Below are 14,456 nucleotides of genomic sequence, written 5' to 3' on the forward strand. Positions count from 1 at the left end.
ATAGTTATCATCAATCTAAGTTATATGTTAAAGTGAGTGGTATACCTTAAAATGTTGAAATTTAATTTAAAAAACATACAATTGGATGTGCAAAACTATGTCATCTAGGGAACAAATTAACCCTTACAGACTCTTTAAAATAATAATAATATTGCATAGCCTTGGAGTTGTATTTAGAATAAATGATATCTAAATTTTCTAATCCTCCAAATACTCTCATTTTATGCTATTATTCAAATTAATATAAAAATCTCTAAAAAAAATTTGCATGTGTAATATCACATATAAATAAATTATTAAATAAATATTCTAAAAATATACATTGTCAAAATTTCTAGAAAATATTTTTACAACAACCACTGCCTAAGTTTTGAAAAATACCAACAAAATCACATATCTAAAAAATGGGCATAAATAAAATATTTAATAAACAAAAAATATTACAAATTTTGCACTTCACCAAATTAGAATTAAAAACTTCTAAACAACCTTAATATTTATAATATTACATGTTGTTAAGGAAAGATTTGATAAAATAGTGGAAGCAAGGAGTTGGGTCTCAAATCCATAAAAGTTTGCAGAATGAGATGTTACAGCTCTAGAAATGAGCATCTAGTTTTAAAATTGAGTTCTGGTATTAAACTCAAATGCCAGATCCAAAATTCAAAAAAATGGGCACCCAATTTTTTTTAAATGAGTGTGGATTTTTTGAAAAATAGGTGCTCATTTGCAATTTATTTGAAAAAATCTCTCTTTGAAAATGTATTTATAAATGTTGATTTTTTGGAAGAAATGGGCACCTCTTTTTTAAATTTTAAATAATAAGCATTGATTTCTTATTACTTGGGCAAGAATTTTTTTGACCACCTCGATCTAGGGTTGGAGATGGACTTGGTGAGTTACATTCTATGGCTTGAGCTATCAAGATTTAGCTAAGGCATTGAATTGATGAGTTTAGTCCTTGCCATAATTTTTAGAGGGTCTTCAAGATTAAATTTTTTGATGAAACCAAAATCCATTTGAGTACTCATTGTCATAATTTTGTAAATCTAATTTTTTTTTTTTTTTTTTTCAGTTTTTATTTTTTATTTACTATTTTATAAATGTAAATTTTATAATTTTAGTTACTATTTTTGTATTATTTATTAATGAAATGTGGTATGTAAAAAGAAAATAGTGAGGTTAAGTAAAACGTTCACAAATTTTTAATTTAAAAAATTTAAATTAAATTTATTTATTTATCATCAATTAAAATAGAATTATTGAAAACTTCAATTTTTTTTTTTTAATGTTAAATTGTGATCAAATTATAGTGCTCACAAATTTTTAATTATATTTATTTATTTATCATCAATTAAAATAGAATTATTTAAAAATTCAATTTTTTTTTAATGCTAAATTGTGATCAAATTATAGTGCTTACAAATGAGAGGTTTCAAAATTAGTTGAATAGACAATTAAAAATTGTATTCAATAAAAAATTAAGAAAAATATTGGTAAAAATTCATTAAACTCAATTATTGATAAAAAAATTATTAGAGTCCTAATTAGCCGAAACTCAATAAATCATCCTCAATCATTTAATTTAATTGAATTTCCTATCTCATTATTTGAATTGAATATATTTGTTAATTACATATGAAAAATGAATTAAAGTAAATTAAATATTTAAATATATTAGGTATTGAATTAAGTAGTCATTAGCTAAGAAAATACTATTAAATTGGATAAATATTAAATTATCTTCTCCAAAATTCTAGAATTGATCAAATTAATATAAAAAATAGAGTTTGAGTGAAAATGGAGGCCAGTTCTATAACATGAATTTAAAAAGTAAATAAACGAGTTAACTTGACAATGCATAAATTAGAAGGTCAAGTCAAGCAAATTGTTGCATTGTTTCAATAAAAAAGAGAGTCAGTTAACTGAGAAATCTAACTCAGATAGACTAGTGAACTCTTCTGTCACTCCCGATCAAGGGAAGTACAAGTTTTGTTTCCACCTCCTAAGGTAACTAATAAAAAATAAGTGCATGTGTTGAACTCAACTCAAACTCATCATTCGATCCTATAAAAGGAGACTTACGTATCTTTATTTCTTATGTACAATTGAAGAGTAAAGTTATAATGCTGAATTTTGCCTAGAGATATTGCACATCACATTTTATAGAGATTAATTCTTTTATTGAGTTCATATATCTTAATTGCATCATTATTTCAATCACAAAGATTCATACAAAGTATTGCTTACAATAATTTAAAAAAATACACTAGATTGCATTGATATTAAATTGTTCATTTCAGTAGGGTCTATAGTCACTGTAATTTCTAAAAAATCAAAGAGAGCCATACTCCTATTTACTAGAATGCAATAGGTTGATTTATCATAGTTTGTTTCATGTTGTCTATTTATCTGATTTTACTAACCATGAATCTAATGAATTACTGAGGTGTTGTGTCACAGTTGCAGGCACAATTTTCACACATATTTTTGGCACCCATCATGAGGTTGAAAATAAAAAAATTAGCTTCCTTCTTGCATATTTTCATTTTTTTATTTCTTTTCATATAATTTTTGTGAAGTCTCTTTTGACAAAGAATCTAGGCTCACATGACAATCAAGAGCAAGAAAAATCTTGTGTGACACTCCATCCTAACTCATACGAGACCTTGACCTACATGAATTGTCATCTAGACCCACATATTATTTTTAATTTAATTGTATGTCCTCCTAGGTTTGGCTTGTACCTTAACTCTTTCAATGTCCAATGTGTAGAGGAACAAAAGGATGTTACAAATAGATGGGTTAGTGTATATTTTATATCACCACCCTTTGAATTGAAAGTTATAACTCCCTTGAGTTGTAAATATTTACAATAAGCTCTATCTTTAGTAGATTAGGGGTTTTGGGGGTATGCTCTTGACTAGAGAGAAATATAGGCAATAATTGGACTACTTGTAAATACAATTAATCTAGGGCAATAGAAATATTTGAATGACTCACAACACCTATAGATATGGCTGATATATGAGCTATCATTCATCTATTCTTTACTACTTATAACTCCTACTCTACCTCTACTCCTACTACTACAACTACTAGATTGAAGAACCGCATAATGAGAAAATATTATTCATGAACCCAAGTGGCTCTTAGACCAATCAACATAGCTCAACAAAAATCTCCCAGTTTTCTCACTTCCAAATCCCAAAGTACATATTGTAAATTTATGCTAGCAAGAGGCAATCAAAAATAATAAAATAGAATAAGACTCCCTGATGCAATGATACAAAGGCCACCCTATTGGATTACAGTAATTCATAGTTTTCTCCTAACTTGATTAGTTTCTCATTAAGTCAACTCACTCTGAACCACTAGAATGAACATGCAAATAACTATGAAATGGAATGTAGCCAAGGAAAAGAAACAAAATTGTAGATGAAAGGATATACACAATTTGTTTGCACTACCAACATTATACCAACACTCGGATCAATATGAAATTAAAAGCATCACATGCAATTATATTTTGATTCACAGGAAAAACTAATCTAGAATGAAGTGAATGAAAAAAATTCATAGTAAATTAGGTAGACATAGCTACAAATCCAATTGACACCAAGAGTTTTCCAATCCATTATTAATCTTTGAAAATTACATTTATAGGCCCCCTTCATGTTTTGACCAATAACATTTCATTATATCAGAGCATTTTCAACAATAATAGTAAAAAATAGGATTGATTATCATTCATCCATTGCAAAAGTATGCATGTACAGAGAATTGCCCAAAATGGCTACACTAAATAGCGATTTAAGATAAACAAGGAGTGACATTTGTCAAAATTCAGATTGAAGAGGAATCATGATGGAAAGACTTGTAATGGTTCTAATCTCTTTAGGGCCCATTTGGAAATAGGAATACAAGTGGAATAGGCATATATATATTATTCAAATTTTGAATTCTATATTTGGATGCATCAAATCAGAATTAGAATATGAATAAAATTGGAATACATATTCCAATTTTGGCCCGAAAATGAGGATTTTCTATTCCACCTAAATAGGTAGAATAGGAATATGTATTCCTATTCCAATTTTTTAAAATTTTAGAAAACATAAATTTTTGAGTCTGTGAGTTCCACATCAAATTCTGGGTGAACCAAACAAGAATAGGAATGCATAACCCCATTTTCTATTCAAGAATAAGTATTTGAGAATAAGTATTCCTATTCCCATTTGTTGTTATAATTAGGTACTTACTAATTACACTTTACTTAATTTTACTCAGGATAATGCATATTCATATTCGTTGTCCTGTAGACACCTAGGAGTTTGCATATTCACATGAGTTGTCATGTACACAACATAGTACTTTTCACTCCAATTGAGCACATGTTTTCCACTACATCTCTTTATGATATACACTTTTGCATTCTTATCCTCTCTTTGTTGCATGTACATACATGCACAATGGAGGATAATCCACTCTTGGTGAACATGTGCTTAGCTGTTATGCTTATCTCTTTGCTGACTCCTAGTCATATTAGTTTCCTTTATATACAAGGCACTTCTATAATTTATTCATCCAATTATCTGATATCCATTCTCATTCAATCATCATTTGTCTCTCTTATGCTATCTACCGAGCTTCTAGATCTTGGTATTGAATTATTCCCTTAGGAAAATTCTTACATGGTATTAGAGCTATACCAAATTCTTACATAGTATCAGAGCTATAGGAGTTTCATTGCATAGCCATTGGAGAGATTTTTTATTTATTTTTTAAACAGGTCAAGATTGGAGCTTGGTGGTGCAAATTAGATGTTGGCATCACATTGAGAAGGTCATAAAACCCCCAAATCAACTTTTGTTTCATCAAAACTAGACATCTAAGGTGAAATCTAGAGTCATTTGACTTTTGAAGGTGTGACAGTTGTGATGTAGGAAAAATAATTGCAGAGGTGATTTTCAAACATTGATATCTCCCTCACACACTCATTTTTTCAAGCAATTTTTTTGGTTTTGGGGTAGAATTTCATGATCTAAAAATTTGTGCAAGTTGTTTGTGATCTCTGTTTCTAAATTTTGTAGAACATTTCCAATCTTTATTTTCAAAACTTTGAAGGCTTTGTTTGGGCTCATATGGACACATCTTCAAGTTCTATTTTTTTTTAAAGTGCATAATTTTTTGTCTACTTTATAGATCTGATATCAATTTGGAGTAATTTTTAGTGGACATACTTTAATCATCTAGTCATTTTTGACCTATTTCGGCATTTGTAATTAAGTAGATCCTTGAGAGGTCTTGTGTCTTATCTTGTTGAGTCATATATAGCTTCATATTTGTTGTTGTAACCATCAAATTAGAAGTTTACTTTGGTTCATTTTGACAACATACACTTAGTATAAAGTACCAAAAATCTATTTAGGAGGGGTTGCATTGGTTAGTACATCATGGATGAGGAAGATTTAATTACCTTGGCAACACAAAACTATAAGAAATGGAGAGAATTAGTTCTCAGTTATTGTAGTGAGCATAATACATTACCACATGTGAAAGGACTTTCATATAATGGTGACTCTGTTACAATCATTTGTTGTTCACTCTTTATACATATGTATATGGAAGTTATGGATGTACTTGATGACATGAAGTCAACTAATTTTTATGATATTTGGATCTTTCGGAGATGTATGGAGATCCACATGTTCCTCCATTCCCAGAAGATCTTTTACCTCCACATGTAGCTACTAATTCTCCTATTGAGATAACTACATCTACTAATGATACTTATATTCACATAGTCATGGATTCACATGATTTAGTATAGCAAGATTCATTGTCTTCTAGACTTAGTTCCTTGGGATGACTTCTTGACAGATATTACAGGTTTGTTTTCAGAGTCCTACATTAAGGATATGGGAGACACTATTGATGATAAACATATTCTCTTTATTGAGGATATCCTTCGTCAATTGTTGTGAGGGAACACTCTGACCCTCATGATACTCCACTTGATCTTTCTTTCAAGCTTGGCATGATTGTAGATACTTTCTTACAACATTTGCAAGAAGTCCCTTTCACTTCAAAGAAGACATTTGAGTCATTTGGACATTGCTTTAAATATGAATCTAAAATTTCACTTGAGATGTCGGATTGCATGGTCAATCATACTCATGTGTTATAGATTCCTATGTAGTTTCATGAGAAAAGTTACATTTTGAGAGTTCTTCTATTGATTTGGGAGGATTCTTTTGTACACCCATGACACCATTTCTTCCTCAAGGGAGAAATATCATTCAATTTTCATGGTGTAGCTTGTACATTGATCTAGGAGGATATTTCTTGAGTGGAGATTCTACATTGAGGGGGAGCTTCTTTGTTTCTCTTCCTACTTCTTCTTTTGAGGAGTTATCTTGGTCTTTGGAGTTTGATCCATATTCCTATAGGGAGTAGTTGCCATTGGTTCCTTGTTTTTCACCTTCTTCTATTTGACTTGATCTTGATTGGTTTGTGACCTCTTCAGTATTCAAGGACATGGTGACACATCTTCAGACTTCAAAGACAACATAATTCATATAGATTCCCCTTCCATCTTCCTATCCATGATGGGAATCCTTCTTGCATTTGTATTTTGTGTGTCTTTTTCCTAAAGGGAGAAATGTTCTTTGTAGGCACTATATTCTCTTTTTTCTTCAAGCACTCATCATTCTTGTAGGAGAGCATTCACTATGGGGGAATTTCATTTCTCCTTATTTACTTCTTATGGAGAGATTCTCTATTGTATATGCATAATATATGTCATAATAGGGGGGTCTTGATTACTCTATCCATACATGTATCTTACATTACTTTTTTCTCTTTTTGGAGGGGGGTTTTTCCCATGCAGTTTTCCCTCTTTTCCACTTTATGAGATATTACATTACATATCATTTACACTTGCATATGTACATGGGTACTTAATATGTCCTAGCATGTAGGACCCATCTTGCATTATTATTTAGCTTTTGTGAGCTTATGTACATTTCCCTAAGTTGCACTTATAGCTGGGGTGGGGGGTGTTGGTGTAATTAAGTATTTACTAATTACACTTTACTTAAGTTTACTTAGGATAATGCATATTCATATTCATTGTCATGTAAAAACCTAGGAGTTTTCATATTCACATGATTAGTCATGTAGACAACATAGTAGTTTCCACTCCAATTAAGCACATGTTGTCTACTTCATCTCTTTGTGAGATACACCTTTGCATTCTTATCCTCTCTTTGTTGCATGTACATACATGCACAATGGAGGATAATCCACTCTTGGTGGAGATGTGCTTAGTTGCTATGCTTATCTCTTTGCTGACTCCTAGTCATATTAGTTGCCTTTATATACAAGGAACTTATATAATGTATTCATTCAATTATCTTATATTCAATCATCTAATATCCATTTTTATTTGATCGTCATTTGTCTCTCTTGTGCTATCTACTAAGCTTCTTGATCTTGGCATTGAATCATTGCCTTAGGCATATTCTTACATGGTATCATAGCTATACAAAATTCTTACACCATTTTTATATTCTAGCAGCCAAATGGACCCTTAGTTCTTCTTTGTAGAAATGACCTTGTGTTCCCTTAACACATCGAGCAACATCTATAACCAGACTTGATAATTGGAATATAGACATTGTTAGTTTTGACTACCCAATAGTCATGGTCTTCTATCAAATCATCAACTATGGTGACTTTGGATTAGAGCTTTTCTAACACTTGCATTAGAATTCTATCTATGGTAGTCACCTTTGAGATCTTTGAGTCTTGGTAGTTGACAGTACTAGATACTTCTTTGATGAATTATAGGAATTAGGATTTCACACATCGGATATCTACCAACTGATTGTTTATAGTCACGTATGAGTCAGTTTGTAAACTTTTTAGATACTCATAGATTTTCTTAATTACCATCTTTACTAACTCATACATATTTTTTAATTTTTTCTCAACTTTCACTAATCTCTCTTTCTTGAACTCCCTAGCTACTTCCAGTGATGTAGTCACTACTTACCGGTTTTGAGAATCACATATAACTAATGGTAAAAATAATTTTCATATCAATTACTTCTTGTAATAGTGATAGCTCTACCATCATCTTAGGTGATTCTATTTGCATGGAGGCCTAGTGGTTAAACATCATGTTCATCAACTTGTCCATGTCTAGCAATAGATTGTCAAGGTTCTCAATGAGAGGACATTGGATCTTCATAGCATTAATCTAGGGATGGCCAATTTTTCCAGAGTGTCTATACTATCAGATATTTACTAAAATTTCTTATTTTTATGTGTTTTTGGATCAAATATGTTTGTGGGTGGTGATGCTTGTAGGTACAATTATAAGGGGCCCAAGCATAGCTATGATATACTCTATTAGCTCCTTGTTGGAGGATTTTAGTGCTTCCTTTACCAATTTCAATTCCTTCAATCTAGATATTTAATTCTAATATATGTGGTGTTGGCATATAGTTTCACCTTGTGTCAATCATGAAAATTTCTTGTGAAAATCTAGTTTTCATTCTATGCAACTTTAGGGTTTACAATTTTCATGTGCAAATTATTCCCCTAGAAAACCCTAATTTCTTAATATATATATATATATATATATATATATATATATATATATATATATATATATATATATGTTTTTCATGTTAGAAACCCTCCTTATTTTAAAACATGTTTCAACCTTTTAAAACACTTCAAAAAATTCAAGTTGTGATCATGTGACCAAGATGATCACTCTATTGTGACACAACTAAGCTCTTCATCCTTTTATTCTGTGATATTGTGACATGGTCTAGTGTTCAATGTTCACTTGATTGTCATAGTTTATCACAAGTGGTTATTTGAGACAACAAAGGTGCGACACAGTTTGTAAATAGATTTCACAGGGTCACACAGTTAAGTATGGAATTAGCATTTTAAGTGGTGACCATGTGAAAAGGGATTAACACTCAGTCACTACCCATATAGAATGTCAAAGATGGGACATGTGGAAGCTTTTGAAGATAGTGTTTGTTATAACATAAAGATTATGGTGTGATAGTGTGAGTAAGGTTAAAGGAGTTGTTAGCAATTTTGTAGCCTAAAGTTTAAATAGTCAAAGCGATGGAGTGACCTGGTGATCTTTTTGATCACGTAGCTGCTCAACTAAGTTAGAAGTTTAATAGAAGAGTCACAACGATGTGAAATAGTCAATATGATGAATGAATTACTTGATTGCATGGTCACAAGGTCTCAAGGGTAAAGAGAAATATAAGTTGTGACTTGGAAATCAACTTTGATTCCACAGTCGCATGGATGAAGGAAACAATAAAATTGTATAAGATTCTTGGTTGCTCAGTCACATTATTATAGTGATAATAAAGGATATGATTTATGAATGGGAAAAATGTTTAAGAGAATTTGAAGATTTATTTGATTGTAGAGTCGCATATTTAGAAGACATGGAATAAAGAGAAGTTGCTACCTAACTATCAGAATTGATCGCACAGTCACATGCTTAAAGAACATAGTTAGTCAGATAGCTATGACCTAGAGAACGAGTCAAAATGATGCATTAAATTTTTGGTCGCATGGTTGTGCAGTTACAACCTTAAGATGAAATGAAAGTTGTGAATCAATGAAAATATTAAGAGCCTATAAGGATTTGGTCATCACTTAATTGCATGGTTAAAGTGATCAAAGGAAATAAAGGAAAAAATTGAGTGATCACTCAGACTTAAAGGTTTCACATGGTCGCAAGCCTTTAATATCATAACCAAGCCATGATGGTGTGATTGGTAGTTTTCACAGTTTCACAACCCATCAAACATAGCTAAATCAAAGGGTTGCAACCATGTGATGTAGTCAAAAGATGAAGAAGTTTATGTAGTTTCTCATTCATGTGGTTAAAAGAAAAAGGTAAAGCATAGATCATGAAGCAGTGATGAAGTGATTGAGAAGGTTTCACACAATTGCAAGGAGAAATGAGAGCTAGAAGATAATCTTTGTGAAGCTATGAACAACTAATAGTTGTCTAGTGTTCACATGGTCACAACTTAAAAATATAGTAGTAAAGTGATTGTTGTAACCTCATGATTACCAAAAATGGTGGGTAGTATCTAAAAAGTGTAAAAAGGCATTTTGAAAGTTAGTAGTACAAGCGTCATAAAGCTAGATTGTGACACTTTTTTGAGTTTTTGGAAATTCTCATGCATGCTAACTTAAAGATACCATTAATGCTATTTCTATGCTTAACTTCTATTGAAATGTGATGTAATAGATTTTCAATTATAACATTCACAAGGTTTTAGAGCCAAAAGAGAATTGGTCATGACATTGTTTCAGAGAAATGAGTTGTATAAGAAGTGTTTGGAGAAATTAAATTTAGACAAAAATGGCCTAGCAAGAGGGAAATTTGATAGCACAAGTCAATTTAGAAGAGGCTTCTTAAGGTGTTGAGCAAGCCAAGGAAAATCTAGCTAGTTTATATGTTGAGTGTGTTTATTTTTTTACCAGTATCATCTTATGCCTAGATAATCAATTCCCATTTTTTCAAAGATACAAATAGTTTCTGTAGAGATGAACCTATGCTAGAAACTAATGGAAATGAGTTATTTTAATATTTTTATAAAAATACGTTTTAAAATCCACCATTGTGCAACCCCTAGATAAGAAACTTAGCAAAGTTGATCATGCCAAAGGTGATTGTAGATGTTGACTGGTGTAGGAGCACCTAGGAAATATGCCAAGTTTCTTAAATCATTTTTGGCTTGTAGTGGTCTTGGCTAGACCACATGAATAAGGGCTATGGGATAAAGCCCCAAGTGTGTGAGTTGTGTTTGTAAATAGGTTTTTGTTGTGTTTGAGTTTCCAAGTTGCTTCTATGTTGGCAAAATTGCTTAAATTGCTTGTTAGAGCCTAGAATGGTCAAACACTGACCAAGACCCCAGGAGGATGGGAAACATGGAAAATATGTTAAAAGTTGTAATTAAATGGAAATAGGTTCATTTAACCATGTTTGAGGTCATGGAGCCATTAAATGCACAATAGTGCAAAAGTTGCACTTGGCAACTTTGCAACTTTGCAAAGTTGCTTGACAACATTGACAAAAAGTGCTAAAACTTTATAAGGGCTTCAAGAATCAGTTGGAAACCTATGGTATCTGTTGATTCACATGGGTAAGAGGTATTTAAGACCAATCCAAGTTAGTTTGAGGGTTGGCATATGCTTTTGTACGAATTTTGGCATTGGAATGAAGAGCAAACTGAGCATTTTGATGACAGTTTTCTGATTTCACCCTTCATCCACACCTTTAATGGATTGATAGGGTTGTTGTTTTCATGTGATTTTATAGTGTATGGAATTTAGATGCTTTGGTAAAGATTAGGAGTTTTTTTGATCAGTTTCATTACTAGTTTGAAAAATCTTTTTAAAGTTGCCAGTTCGCTGGTCTGTACACAGCAATCAGCAAAGAAATCTCTATAACTTGAATTCCAATGGTGGAACCATGATGGCCTTTTGGAATCAAGTACTAGACTGTATAAAAAATGTAAATATGTATTTTTGTCTTGTTTTGCAGAGGTTTGTTGTTTTTTCCAAGAGGCCCTAGGCGAGTTTGCATACCCGGCTAGGCAATGAAATCAACAAATAAGTGTTTGAAAGGGGCATAGAATGAGGTGTTGGGTGCAATACAAATTCATGGAAGGAAAGAGTGGTGAGTGAAGGAAGTTAATTCTAGGAGTTCAGTCATTTAGAGTCCATTTGAGTGGTGGAAGGAAGAACTCTCTATATTCCTGTTCATAAAAACAAGAAACCCTTGTAAATAGACATATTTTTGGAAATCCCTTGTACGGATGACCTGGGTGTTTCAGACCTGAAAAATATTCAAGGGGAGCCAAAAGGGTATCCAAATCATAAATTTTTTTGAGTACTTCTTAAGGATTTGAGGAGATATAAGCAAAAAATCAGTTTTGGAGGCCTAATTTTGTTATTAGTCTTGGTAGCCCTCTTAACTATGCAATCTTCAAATCGATTGGAAACCCAATACTCCAATTCACTTAGTGATCCTAAAAACTATTGAATGAGACCTAATACAAGCCTTGGAATTCAATATAGCCAAGAATGCACTCCTGGAAGCTAGTTGTCAAGAACGGTGCAATGAGAGCACTAGGGAGACCACATGGTGAAATAGAGTTTTGAGTTGATTGGTGAGGATTAGTGTAATAAGGGAATAGAGAGAAGATTCACTTGGAGTAGGGTATAGGATAAATACCCTAAGAGGCTAGGAGAAAGCCTAAAGTGAGTTCTAGTAGTTGAGGCTAGAGCCTTGTTCAAGATCCTCCCCATCAAATTGGTATCAGAGCCTCGAAAGGTTTGGGACAAGACATTGTGTATGTCTTATTTTGGAAGTGAGTCAGTGGGAGAAACCACCATGGTAACAAATGCTGAGTTGGCAAAGGAAGTGACAGAACAAAGGGAGAAAAATAGGCTCCTTGAGGAAGCCTTAGAAGCTATGAAAGATAAGCTTGATGAAGTGGTAGAGACAGCTGGAAAAATGAAAGAGAAGTTGGAAATTAATGAAGAAAAGGGAAAGGAAGAGAATGAAGAGGACTATGTACCTGAACCTGATCCTCCATTACAAGAGGAACCTTTCCTTAAAGCCATCAAGGCATTGGGTGGCAAATCTCTTGAGGGGATACCCCTATTTACTGGTAAGATGAATTCAGAGTTGGTCATGGAATGGATTGAAGGGATGGAGAACCATTTTGAATGTGAAGGCGTATCAGAGGCACAAAAGGTGAAGGTTGCCAAAGAAAGATTAAGGGGACCAGCCCTAACATGGTGGAAGTTCATTCAAGAAGAGAGGGAAAGAGAAGGCAAGAAACCTATCTCTAATTGGAAAGCTATGGTGGCAAAAATCAGAGATAACTATTTGCCTGAAGACTATGAAATCCAGCTACACAAGAAGAGACAAAGCTTGAAGCAAAAAGATTTGGATGTGGCCTCCTATACTGAAGAGTTTCAAAAAATTTTCTTGAGATCCAAGGTCCAAGAGGAGGAGAGCATCAAGGTGGCTAGATATTTAGGTGGTTTGAAATGGAGTATTCAAGAGGAGATCAGCCTTTGGACTCCTACTACTATTCATAAGTGTTTTCAATTGGCACTCAAAGTGGAAGATAAGAATAGAAGGAAACAAGACTCTAACTCTAGGGGTAGAGGAAGAGGGAGAGACTCTAGAGGACATAGAGGTGGTTATGGGGGAAGAAGCAATGAACCCAAGGCCACAGGAGACTCCAAGTTGATTGAGCAAAGTGGGGAAACAAGTGGAAGAGGTAATTTCACTAGAGGAAGAGGATTTGGTGGTGGAGCTAGAGGCAGATGAAACAATTTCAGCAGGGGTTCACATTTTGCAAACATGAAATGTTACCATTGTGGAAAACTTGGTCATCCAGCCTATAGATGTCCTGAGAAGGCATCATCTTCCCAAGGGGATAAGAAGATAACATATGTTCAAGAAGAATGCAGCAACAATATAACTTCAGAAGTGAATCTTGATTCTGAGAAGGGAGAAAATCTGATGTTTAGAAGAGTTTTGATCAAGGAGCCTAGCAAAGAAGAGCCTAAACAAAGAAGGGCACTTTTTAGAATAAAATGCAAGATACTTGGTAAGGTTTGCAAAGTTATTGTTGACTCAGGATCAACTGATAATATCATCTCTGAAGAGGCTGTCCAAAAGCTCAAGCTAACAAAGATTCCTCATGATCATCCATATAGAGTCACATGGCTGAATAAAGGGCAGAATGTGTTGGTAAATGAACAAGTTTGGGTGGATTTTTCAATTGGAGGATATCAAGACAAAATTCTTTGTGATGTGTTGCCCATGGATGCTTGTCATCTACTCTTGGGTAGACCATGGCAATATGATAGGGATGCTGTCTATCATGGGAAGAAGAACTTGTATACATTCAAGAAAGGAGGAGTGACATACAAAATCCAATCACTTGTTGAGGAAGGCATAGATGCAACAACAGATCAGCGTGTTCTACTCATGAGTGGAAAAGAATTCTTACATGATTTCAAGGAGAACAATGAAGTTGGGTTTGCCATAGTTGTGAAACCAAAGGAGAAAGATGCTGTCAAACAAACACCATTGCCAAGAGAGGTAAAAGAACTATTGGATCAGTTCAAAGACATCATAAGTGATGGAGAACTTGCCACACTCCCTCCACAAAGATCTATTAGTCATCAAATAGACTTTGTTCCTGGATCCTCATTGCCCAACAAGGCTGCTTACAAGATGACTCCAGATCAGAATAAAGAAATTGCAAGACAAGTACAAGAGCTACTTGACCAAGGTCTCATTCGAAAGAGTATTAGCCCATGTGCTGTACCGGTTGTTTTGGCACCAAAGAAAGGAGGTAAGT

The sequence above is a fragment of the Cupressus sempervirens genome, chromosome 5 (assembly GCF_028749045.1).
Source record: "Cupressus sempervirens isolate cs-2001-9-10 chromosome 5, ASM2874904v1, whole genome shotgun sequence".
In the NCBI taxonomy this organism is placed as follows: domain Eukaryota; kingdom Viridiplantae; phylum Streptophyta; class Pinopsida; order Cupressales; family Cupressaceae; genus Cupressus; species Cupressus sempervirens.